This window comes from Phodopus roborovskii, unplaced genomic scaffold (genome assembly GCF_943737965.1).
Source record: "Phodopus roborovskii unplaced genomic scaffold, PHOROB, whole genome shotgun sequence".
NCBI lineage: Eukaryota > Metazoa > Chordata > Mammalia > Rodentia > Cricetidae > Phodopus > Phodopus roborovskii.
In genome coordinates, this window is record NW_026126540.1 from 27,710,297 (window position 1) to 27,721,043 (window position 10,747).

At 47.7% G+C, this 10,747-nt stretch overlaps 3 non-coding genes across 3 annotated transcripts; all 3 read left to right on the forward strand.

Moving 5' to 3' along the window:
* The first annotated feature begins 1,840 nt into the window (after positions 1 to 1,840).
* Positions 1,841 to 1,912, forward strand: Trnae-uuc (transfer RNA glutamic acid (anticodon UUC)). The gene has a single exon. It is a non-coding gene; the product is annotated as a tRNA-Glu (tRNA).
* Positions 1,913 to 6,696: 4,784 nt separating this feature from the next.
* On the forward strand, positions 6,697 to 6,768 carry Trnae-uuc (transfer RNA glutamic acid (anticodon UUC)). The gene has a single exon. It is a non-coding gene; the product is annotated as a tRNA-Glu (tRNA).
* A 1,437-nt stretch (positions 6,769 to 8,205) lies between these two features.
* On the forward strand, positions 8,206 to 8,277 carry Trnah-gug (transfer RNA histidin (anticodon GUG)). The gene has a single exon. It is a non-coding gene; the product is annotated as a tRNA-His (tRNA).
* Positions 8,278 to 10,747: the final 2,470 nt, after the last annotated feature.

Sequence of the window (10,747 nt, forward strand, 5' to 3'; positions counted from 1 at the left end):
GTCTGCTTCTCTCTCTCTCTCTCTCTCTCTCTCTCTCTCTCTCTCTCTCTCTCACACACACACACACACACACACACACACACACACACACACACACACACACAAAACCCCGCCGCTTATGCCAAATCCCCCATTTGGAAACCCCTTTACCCCTGAGCTATAAAAACCTTATCTTCTCTTGAACCCATCTTAGGGAGAGACAGCACTCCACACACACACTTGCTTCATTTTGGCTATTTGGGTTGATGGTCTTTCTCCAAGTGTCTGTAGATTTTACACTGTCAAACCACCAAGGTGTAATCGGATACAAACCAACAAAACAAAACAAAACCAAAAAAAAAAAAAAAAAAAAAAAAGGCCAGAACGGTGGGAATCTCTGTAGGCCTAGAGCTAGAGCGATTCAGGTCGCGGATGACAGTGAGAGGATAGGGTCTGAGGTCCTCGCTGATGAAGCGCTTATCCTCGGAAAAACTCCAGGGCAACGAGCGTCTGCAGTTTCCACGGTGTCCCACTCTGCGCGGAGGAATCCCGGCAGCCGCCCGGGGTCCACAGTCATAGGCGGCCACCGTTTCCCTGGACGTGGGGGCCAGGCGGTTCCTGCTGTGGCGGGGAGAGTCAGCGGGGTACAGCTTGTGGTACAAGCATGTGGCGCTTCCTTATGGAAGGGGAAACATTCGTGACAGTCGGGACCTCAGGCCAGAGCAGGAGTCCCTAGATACGGTGTTTCGAGGAGGAGGATGGCCGGAGGTTCCTTCCGTGCCCGCCCGGGGTCTGTCAGGGCTATAGTCTCCTGGTCAGCAAAGATTGACAGACTTCTGGCGCATGCTACCACAGGCGAGCACTTTGCTGCTATAGAACTTGAACACGCAGTGGCTGATTTGCGGGCAGCCAGAGTTGCGCTCACTGCATACACCACAAGACTTTCCTGGTGACAAATTCACCAAGGACCTCGTCAGCTTGTTCTCCATCCCTTTGGCAGTTTTCCATAGATGCCAAACTCTCTGGACAGGACCTTGTTAGCTATCCCACCTGTTACAGTCGCTCAAAACACGAGTTTGTGAGCGGTGGTGGAGCACGCTTTGATCTCAACATTCGGGAAGCACTGGAAGGCGGAGCTCGGTGAGATGGAGCGCCAACCTGGTCTACAAGGCGCGTTCCAGACCGGGCAGGGCAACACAGTGAGCCCTGTCTCAAAAACAGAACAGAACAATTTTTTCTAAAAGAGACAAAGATGGAAGAGGCAGAAAGAGAGGGAGTGGAAAGGGAATTGCGAAGGTTAAGGAACACTGCAGGGCCCTTACTCGCCTCCAGTTACCTGCTCCCCGCTGGGGCTCATCTGGCTCCCCGCTGTGAGTGAGACGGAGGCCTAGAGGTAGTCGTAGCAGCCGCAGCCCTTGCCCTCTGCGTTAGATCCAGAAACCCACCTCTTTCACGAAACTCCGCCTAAATCCCTCCCTGCTGACCGGCGCCCAGGGTCTGAAAACCAAGAGAAACCAACACGGTCAGAGAGGCGACCCCAGCCTGTCCCTGGAGGTCTTCGGATGAGTGCGCTGTAGTGACTGAGGTGACGGGGTGGGAACCCGAAACTCGGAGGAAGAGACAGATGTACCATCCCGGCGCACTTGGTGCGAAGGCTGGAGTGGAGTGGATTCCATATGCGCTCCCCTGTCTGTTGGTTTTCAGAGGCTGATAGACCCTTACCCAGGCAGTAAACGGGAGAGATGATGATGGCTTGGGACTGGAGGAGCGGGCCAAATGCCTGTCCTGCTAGCTTTGGAAAGCAAGTAAAGTTTTCCTCTGTGGAGTTTGCTTGAAGAGGTCGATCAGACCAATTATTCGCTCCCTGGTGGTCTAGTGGCTAGGATTCGGCGCTTTCACCGCTGCGGCCCGGGTTCGATTCCCGGTCAGGGAAGTTTCGTTTCTTCTTTGCATTCCTTTCTGATTCTGCTACGACCGACTTTAGACAATGCTGTAAGGCACAAGACCCCTGGCCTTGGACTCACAAGATCCCAGAAGCCTTCCAACAGGCAATTCTTGTGGGCTCTTCCAGACAAGTGACTTTGCTGAGTTTGAGGAAAAAGGTTAAGAGAGGGGAAATGGGGGACATTACTTATTGATTACTTATAATCAATGTCCTTCTTCAAACAAAGGAGGAAAACAAAACCTCAGAAACATACAGTGACTTTATTCTTCCCATAAACTCCCAACTTAACATGTTTCCACTTTGGAATATTTTTCCATTGGATAGCAATTCCCACACATCAAGATCTCTTGGTTGGGCTATGGTGGCCCTTTCCTCTAAGGCCGGGGGAAGGCTTTATCCTCCTAGAGAAGCCCCTCTGGTCCCTTAGAACTCAATATTCAAACTCTTGGAGAAGCTTCAGATAGAGGCCCTTTGGGTTTTCCTGGACAGTCCAGGCCAGGCTTGTCTAGTGTAGCTCTGAATGTTCTAATTTTGCTATCCTAATGGCATTAGCTGCCCTCCATACTCATCCTGCTTGCTCTGGTAGTGTCTTGTGTATCCTGGCTGTCCTGGAACTCACCATGCAGCTGAAGATGGCCTCCATTCAACTCTCCTGCACCTTCCAAGAGCTGAGATGGATGTATGCCATCATACCTTGCTATCCTGTGGGGTCTTAGGTCAGCATGAGCTGACCACATCCCATTCCTGTTGTCAAAGACAGCTGGCTTTCTTATCGATAACAACTTAAATTCTTTTTGTTTGTTCATTTTGTTTTTTGAGATAGTGTTTCACTATGTAGCCATGGCTAATCTGTAGACCAGGATGATCTCAAATTCACAGAGCTCTGCCTTCCTGTTGTCTTCTGAGTGCTGGGACAAAAAAGGCTCAGCCCAATCTAAATGTTCAACAAACCACTGATGCAATCTTCTCCATTCCAAATCTAAGACACAGGAGCATGTTGGAGCCTGCCTAAAGGTGTGTTGCCTGAGGGGCAAACAATCTGCGCTAAATAAACTCCTTTACTTCTTAAAGGATCTGTGCCTCTTTTTCTTATATAGATCTACTCATTCAAAGAATTTCGACCACATTCAGTACATTAGAAGATGCAAGATAATGCTCAGGATGTTTATCAACTGAGTTATTATACTTCTGCTAACCATTCACTTGCATTATATGACATACACATTTTTATTAACATCTAGTGACCCTGAGAAGTTTTACAGCAGGACCCCAATAGCTACGACTGGCACAGCCAAGGGGAGTTAGACTCTATCTCCAGTCAAGGACATAAATTAATCTGTAGTGTTGCCACCACATGCTTCTGGAAAATGGAAAATCAGCCCTACTTTCATCTGGCTTCACCTTCCTAAAATGGCATGGACCTCATGGTGACCATTGCATTGCTGCTTGACAAAGTTCCAGCATTTCGACATTGCAGAGCATGCTTCTCCAGCACTTTTCAATTTTTCGTTCTCAATATTAATGCCTTTCCCTTTGGGGAATTTTGTGCGGGCTCAGTTAGGTGTCTGCCTCCCTGAGATCTGAAGACACAGTGGAAGCTTGCACTCTGGGAGAATGAAATGTTCCCTGATGACATGGGGAAGCTCTGACCCAGGACTTCTTAAGCCTTCCAGACTCAAGCCTATGCATATATTCATTTGTCATACTTTTTAAAAACTGGATCTCACTGAAGCCAAGGCAGGAGGTGAAGCAGGAGGATGGAAAACCACTGCTTACTATTGGTCCCCAGGACTTTGCTCAGCCTGCTTGCTTTTCATTCCTTTTATTTATTTATCTGTTTATTTATTTATCTATTTGAGGCAGGGTCTCACTATGTAGCCCCAGCTGCCTGGAACTCACAACTCACACATTCACCTTTTTTTGCCTTCAAAGTGCTAGGGTGAAAGATACATCTGAGGCATTTTCTTGATTGAGGCTCCTCCTCTCAGATAATTCTAGCTTGTGTCATGTTGACAAAAATAACTAACCAGGACAGGCCAATAGTTTGACCATGTTCTTGTTCTTGGGGGCCACAACAAAACATAGCCTATTGATATTGACACATTCTTGTTGGGAGCCCTGAGGCAAAGCCCACAGGGACAGTCTCACCAGGGAAGAACAGGTGGATGTCCAGACAGCACAGAATACTGCAGGGACCTCGAGGCCTACACACTCTCTTCTCTCTCATAATATTGGTGATTCTCCTGGCTGTTTTTAGTGTTACTTTGTCACATGGGACAGATGTGACCATTCCTGGAAGCCCCATTATTTTCTCCAATATTTTCCCCTAAAATACTTTGGGAGCTGATGCTTCCTGGGTTTCTTGTCTGGGGATGCCAGCTGTCACTCAAGACCCCGGGAGCTATTTGGGCCCTTACTTGTGTGAAACTCATCTGGTGGCTGGGTACTTCATTTCTGCTTGGAGGCCCCTTTCCCCTCTCATGACCTGAACCCGGGCACATCAAACCAACCCAACAGCCCGGCAACTACTCACCCCTGCAACAAATCATGAGTATAAGAAAAGTATTGCTTTGAAAACACAAACCCCCTGGCAAAAAGCTATGATGCTCATTTATGTGGATTTTAAAAGTAAGAAAAATTAATCCTAGAAAGATTTGGGGTCGGGATGAGAAGAAAGGACTTCTGGGCTGTTGAAAATCAATGGTCTGAACTAAGAAATGAAGGTTCGTTTTGTCAAAATTCAGCAGGCTAAACTCTGGATATCCGTGCCCTTCAATCAGCATGAATTATACTCTAGTCAGTCACTGACAGAAAAATAGTTGAGGAATGTCTTGGTTTTTAATTTTAGTATATTGCTAAAATTAAAATAGCCCTTTGAGTAAGAACTCCGATCTCATATCTGACTAGGCCTACAAGTCGAATATGCTCGAAATATCTGAGATAACAAAACGAAAACAAAAACAAAAAAAAAACGGATTTGTCCAAACTGTGGCATTAGGGCACTTGGTGGCGAGACTGATAATGCCAAAACCGAATTCTCCTGCTTTCTTGGGTGTGCACCAGGCAGTTTCCATTCCTTCTGCCTCGGTAGTCCTAGGTAAGGCTCGCACTGTAGTCACTGGTAAATGAAGCAGTAACTTGGAGATTAGAAAGTGAAAGAAAACGACAGTCACTCCGTAGAAAGCCCATTCCCAGGTCTCGGATTCGAACAGTAATCGCAGTGTCACACGCAAATTACTAAGAGCTATGCAATAACTTGAGGATGGGGCATCTGGGCAAGCATGAACTGCAGTTCAAGAGTCTTCTTCGTTTGTGAGTGTAATGATGGTTGGCTTAGTTTAAACATTCAGACAGATAGAGTCCCGTCGCTCCTTCCCCTGCTGGCTCTTCTGGCCTCCTCTCCTAACCTTCGGCGCCCACAGAAACCCATTCGCGAAGCCTCGCGAAGCCTCGCCAGCCACTGATCTCCTCAGGTGTGGAGATCGGGCTTCACCTCGCGTTGCGTTCCCTCTCTTCCCCGCTCCCGCCCGCCCCTCCTCTCTAACCACAAGCACCGGAACGAGACTCTGACTCAGCCTTTCCCGCCATCGCAGACCAGGCAGAGAGCGGCTCCAAGGCTCCAGGCGAGTGGGTGCTTGGGATCTGCGGAGGACTAAACCCTAAAGCGCACGCGATTTCGTTCACCGAGTCCTGTTGGGGGCCCAGGTCGCGCCCCTGTCGGCGTGGAGCCCCTGGCAGCTCCAGGGTGGTGTCTGGATCCCAGCGCCTAGGAGAGGCTGAGGGGAGCGCGGGGCACATCCATTCTGGGAGACTAGTTATCATTGGATCCTTATTGACAGTTTCTTCCTAAATAGAGTTGGTTATTCCTGGCTGACATCCCGAGTTTGTGTTGAATCTCTGAGCAGTTTCTTGGTTGTAGTTTCGTTTTGTTTTTGTTAGTTTTTTGTTTTAGATCACCCTGTAACCTTGGCTGGCTTAGAGAACTCACTATGCTGACCAGGCTAATTGATGACAGAGAGCCGCCTCGTGGGCTTCTCCGATGGCGTTAAAGGCGTGCGCCACCACTTCTCATCATTCTCTCAAAAACGGTTCTATAGAAGGGGACACAGAATGGAGATCGAAGAGGCAAAAGAAAAGGAAATACAAAGGAAAAGCGAAGGAACGCAAGACCCTGTCCTTAAAAAACAAAACAAAACAAAAATCTTAAAGGAAGAGTCCGGGAAAAGCAGTCACAAACATAGAGAGGCGTTTTCCACCTTCATCTTCGACCAACTCAGAAATCTGCATGGCTTCCCGCTGTGAGACCACGCGCTGTAGCCCGAGCCCTTGCCCTCTGCGTTAGATCCAGAAACCCACCTCTTTCACGAAACTCCGCCTAAATCCCTCCCTGCTGACCGGCGCCCAGGGTCTGAAAACCAAGAGAAACCAACACGGTCAGAGAGGCGACCCCAGCCTGTCCCTGGAGGTCTTCGGATGAGTGCGCTGTAGTGACTGAGGTGACGGGGTGGGAACCCGAAACTCGGAGGAAGAGACAGATGTACCATCCCGGCGCACTTGGTGCGAAGGCTGGAGTGGAGTGGATTCCATATGCGCTCCCCTGTCTGTTGGTTTTCAGAGGCTGACAGACCCTTACCCAGGCAGTAAACGGGAGAGATGATGATGGCTTGGGACTGGAGGAGCGGGCCAAATGCCTGTCCTGCTAGCTTTGGAAAGCAAGTAAAGTTTTCCTCTGTGGAGTTTGCTTGAAGAGGTCGATCAGACCAATTATTCGCTCCCTGGTGGTCTAGTGGCTAGGATTCGGCGCTTTCACCGCCGCGGCGCGGGTTCGATTCCCGGTCAGGGAAAGCTTTTTTAGCATACCAGCTCTGGCCTTGGATTTACAATCCCAGAAGCCTTCCAACAGGCAATCCTTGTGGGCTATTCCAGACAAGGGACTTTGCTGAGTTTGAGGAAAAAGGTTGAGAGAAGGGAAATGGGGGACATTACTACTTACAATCAATGTCCTTTTTCAAACAAAGGAGGAAAACGGAACCTTAGAAACATACAAACAGTGACTTTATTCTTCCCATAAACTCCCAACTTAGCATGTTTCCACTTTGGAATATTTTTCCAGTTTGCCTATTTACCCCATGATTGGAGGGTAATTCCCACACATCAAGATCTCTTGGTTGGGCTATGTTGGCCCCTTTCCTCTAAGGCTAGGGGAAGGCTTTATCTTCCTAGAGAAGCCCCTCTGGTCCCTTAGAACTCAACACCCAGACTCTCAGAGAAGCTTCAGATAGAGGTCTTTTGGGTTTTCCTGGACAGTCCAGGCCCTGCTTTTCCAATGAAGCTATTTTAGTCAGGGTTTCTATTGTTCTGATGAAACACCATGGCCAAAGCAACTTGAGGAGGAAAGAACTTTATTTGGCTTACACTTCTACATCATATTCCGTCCTTGAAAGAAGCCAGGATTCAAACTGGGCAGGAACCTGGAGGCAGGATCTGATGCAGAGGCCATGGAGGGGTGCTGCTCACTGGCTTGCTCAGCCTGTTTTCATATAGAACCTAGGACCACCAGCCCCGAGATGGCCCCACCCACAAAGGACTGGGCCCTCCGCCATCCATCACTAATTAAGAAAATGGCCTACAGGTCTGTCTACAACCCAGTCTTATGGAAGCACTCTTTCAACTGAAGTTCCCTCCTCTTAGAAGACTATAACTAGTGCCACTGACACAAAACTATCTAGCACAGAGGCTCGGAAGATAATTATAATTAGTTTGCCATTCTAATGGCATCAGCTGCTCTCACACCCTGGACCTTTTGATTTAGTGGCTACTGCTTTTGCCTCCCCTTCTTCCTCCTCCCTTTCTCTTTCTTGACAGTATCCCAAACTCCCTGGCACTCACTTTGTACCTGAAGATGACGTTCAACTCCTGATCGTATTGCCTTTACCTTCCAAGTGCTGGGATTGCAGGTGTGTGTTATTATACCTGACTCTGCACTGGAGTAATGGGTCAAACTTAACTCTACATTGACTTCACAGTTTGCAACTGCCCTCACCACCCGAGGCATAGACACGTGCATTCGGCACTGCTCGCAATGCAACCGGGAGAAATCACTTCTGCGGTCCCGAAGACCCGGAAACTAGCAAAGACAAGTTCCTGCCTGGTGCTGGCCTGTGCCCAGCGGGGTGGGCAGCTCACCTTCCCGGAAAGCAGGGCAGGAGGCGGCAGTACGGGATCGAGCCTGGGCAAAGAGCACCAGTGCAAAAGTCCTCCTGTCGCTGGGCTTGTGGCTCGCCGTGATCGTATAGTGGTTAGTACTCTGCGTTGTGGCCGCAGCAACCTCGGTTCGAATCCGAGTCACGGCACTATCGTCCTTCTGCCCAGTGATATTTTGCTAAAAGCTCATCTACCACCAGTATGTATGGGGAGAAGCTAGTGCTCTTTCTGGAACTCTGGGATTGCTGGCGCTTGAGCAGCTCACAGCGGCTGTTTCCAGCATCGCTCTGGGATTTTTCCAATTAAACAGAATGAAACTTAATGCCTTACTAACGGAACTCATTACTTTGAGTTCGTCTTGGTTCTACTTTCCCCAGATTTTATGCCAACAAAAAAGGATTGAACCACATTTCGGTTGGAGTTCAATATATACTGCCTTGATTTTGACAAGGGTTATCCATACCCAAGTCAAGTTACTAATAATTACTTTCCCACAGCTTAATGAGCACTGACCTATACATAACCTCCTTTCCTTCCTTTTTTCCCCTCCCTTCCTTCCTCCCTCCCTCCTTCCTTCCTTTCTTCCTTCCTTCCTTTCTTTGTTAACAGGGTCTTACTGTTTAGCACTGGCTGACCTGGATACTATTCAGACTTGAACGCAGAGATCTACCAGCTTCTACTTCCCAAGTGGTTGGACTACAGGCCTATGCCACCATGCCTAATTTCAGTTTTATTTGACAATAACGTGGATACCTGTACCATGCTTCTTGCTTTTTAAAAACTGCCATGTGAGCCAGGTGGTGGAGGGTGGAGTCCCAGCACTCGGGAGGCAGAGGCAGGCGGATCTCTGATTTCAAGGCCAAGGCCAGCCTGGTCTACAGAACAAGTGCCAAGAAAGGCTCCAAAGCTACAAAGAAAACCCATCTCAAAACAAAACAGAAACAAACAAAAACCCCACTTTTGAAATCTGTTTGTGTTGGGGTGCTTATGGGCTTTGTAGTGTGTGTGTGTGTGTGTGTGTGTGTGTGTGTGTGTGTACTTACAAACGCACTGTGCATTCATCCAAAGGCCTAGGGCATAATGAGTACCTTCTTCACTTTTGAGTTAGAGTGCCACCTTTGATTTGGGTCTTGATCAGTGTTGCTATACTGTTTAAACGGTGAAGAAGTGTTCCTGCTGTGGGACATGGGAAGAGGCTTGAAAATACACACTCTGTGTCCCCCACCTGAGTGCATAAGCTAGGTCTTGGAACACAGAGCACTCACCTACAGGTAAACAGTCTCTCACATCTGGTGCTAAACTTGACTCTTGTTAGTTTGTTTAAGGCAGGATTTCACACTGTAGTTCAAGCTACCCTCAAATAACTATAGCCCAGAAAATAGCTTGTACCGGTTGCTGCCCTCTTGCCTCACTCAGCCTCCTAAGTGGCGTTGAGCCACCATATTTAACCTTGTCAGACTCAGTGTGAAGGGTTTTGTGTTTTTGTTTTCCTGCCTATGTAAGTGCATTGCATAGCATCTGGCCATCTCCACTGCTAGTTATGTCCCCTTTGGCAACACTAGAGGGTTGTGCAGACCATTAGTACCTCTGCCTATTACTAACAAAACCTATCCTGGTATATCTTCAGTTTGAGTACTGTCAGGTGCTGGAGTGTGTCTTTTCTTCAATGAGCTCCAGACCTAAGAGAAGCATCGTACATAGAGACTTCTAGTCTCGATGAAGAGCAATAGATGCTACTTTAAATATATATTCTGTTTTGGGTTTTTGGTTTTGTTTTTTAGAGACAGGGTTTCTCCTTGTAACCCTTGTTGTCCTGGAACTCATTCTGTAGACCAGGCTGGCCTCGAACTCAGAGATCTCCCTGCCTCTGTCTCCAGAGTGCTGGGATTAAAGGCATGCACCACCACCTCTTGCCTAGATATATATTCTTCCAAAAATTATGTTTATTTTTATGTATCTGTATGTTGGTGTATGCATATACATGGAGGATTTTTAGAGGCTCAAATCCATTGAGCCGGGGTTAAAGGTTCGAGTTCTAGGTACCAAACTCAAGTCCTCTGAAAGAGCAGCAAGTATTGTTAAGTTCTGAGCCATTTCTCTAACCCAAGAATATATATTCTTTTTGCTTTTTGTTTGATTTCATTTTGTTTTGAAAGTGTTTCTTTGTGTATGTCTGGCTGTCTTGGAACTCACTATATAGACCAAGCTGGCCTCAAACCAGAGACCTGTCTGCCTCTGTCTCCCAAGTAATGGAATCAAAGGTGTGCACCAACACCACCATGCCAGAATACATGTTCTTAAGGAGTCTCTCTCTCTCTCTCTCTCTCTCTCTCTCTCTCTCTCTCTCTCTGTGTGTGTGTGTGTGTGTGTGTGTGAGTGTGTGTAAATGCTTTCGTTTCTCCTGAGTCCCTAGTACTACAGTGGCATTGGAGTAAGTTTGATTTTATTAGAAGCAGCCAGATTCCTTTAGCATGGTTTTTCATTACCAGTGAAAGTGGCAGTTGCTTTATATTCTTTTGATTGTTCATGTGTTAAGACAGGGTCTTAAGTAGCCCAGGCTGGCTTCTGTCATGGAACTCAATATGTAGTCTAGGCTCAAACTTAATCTATAGTCAAGGC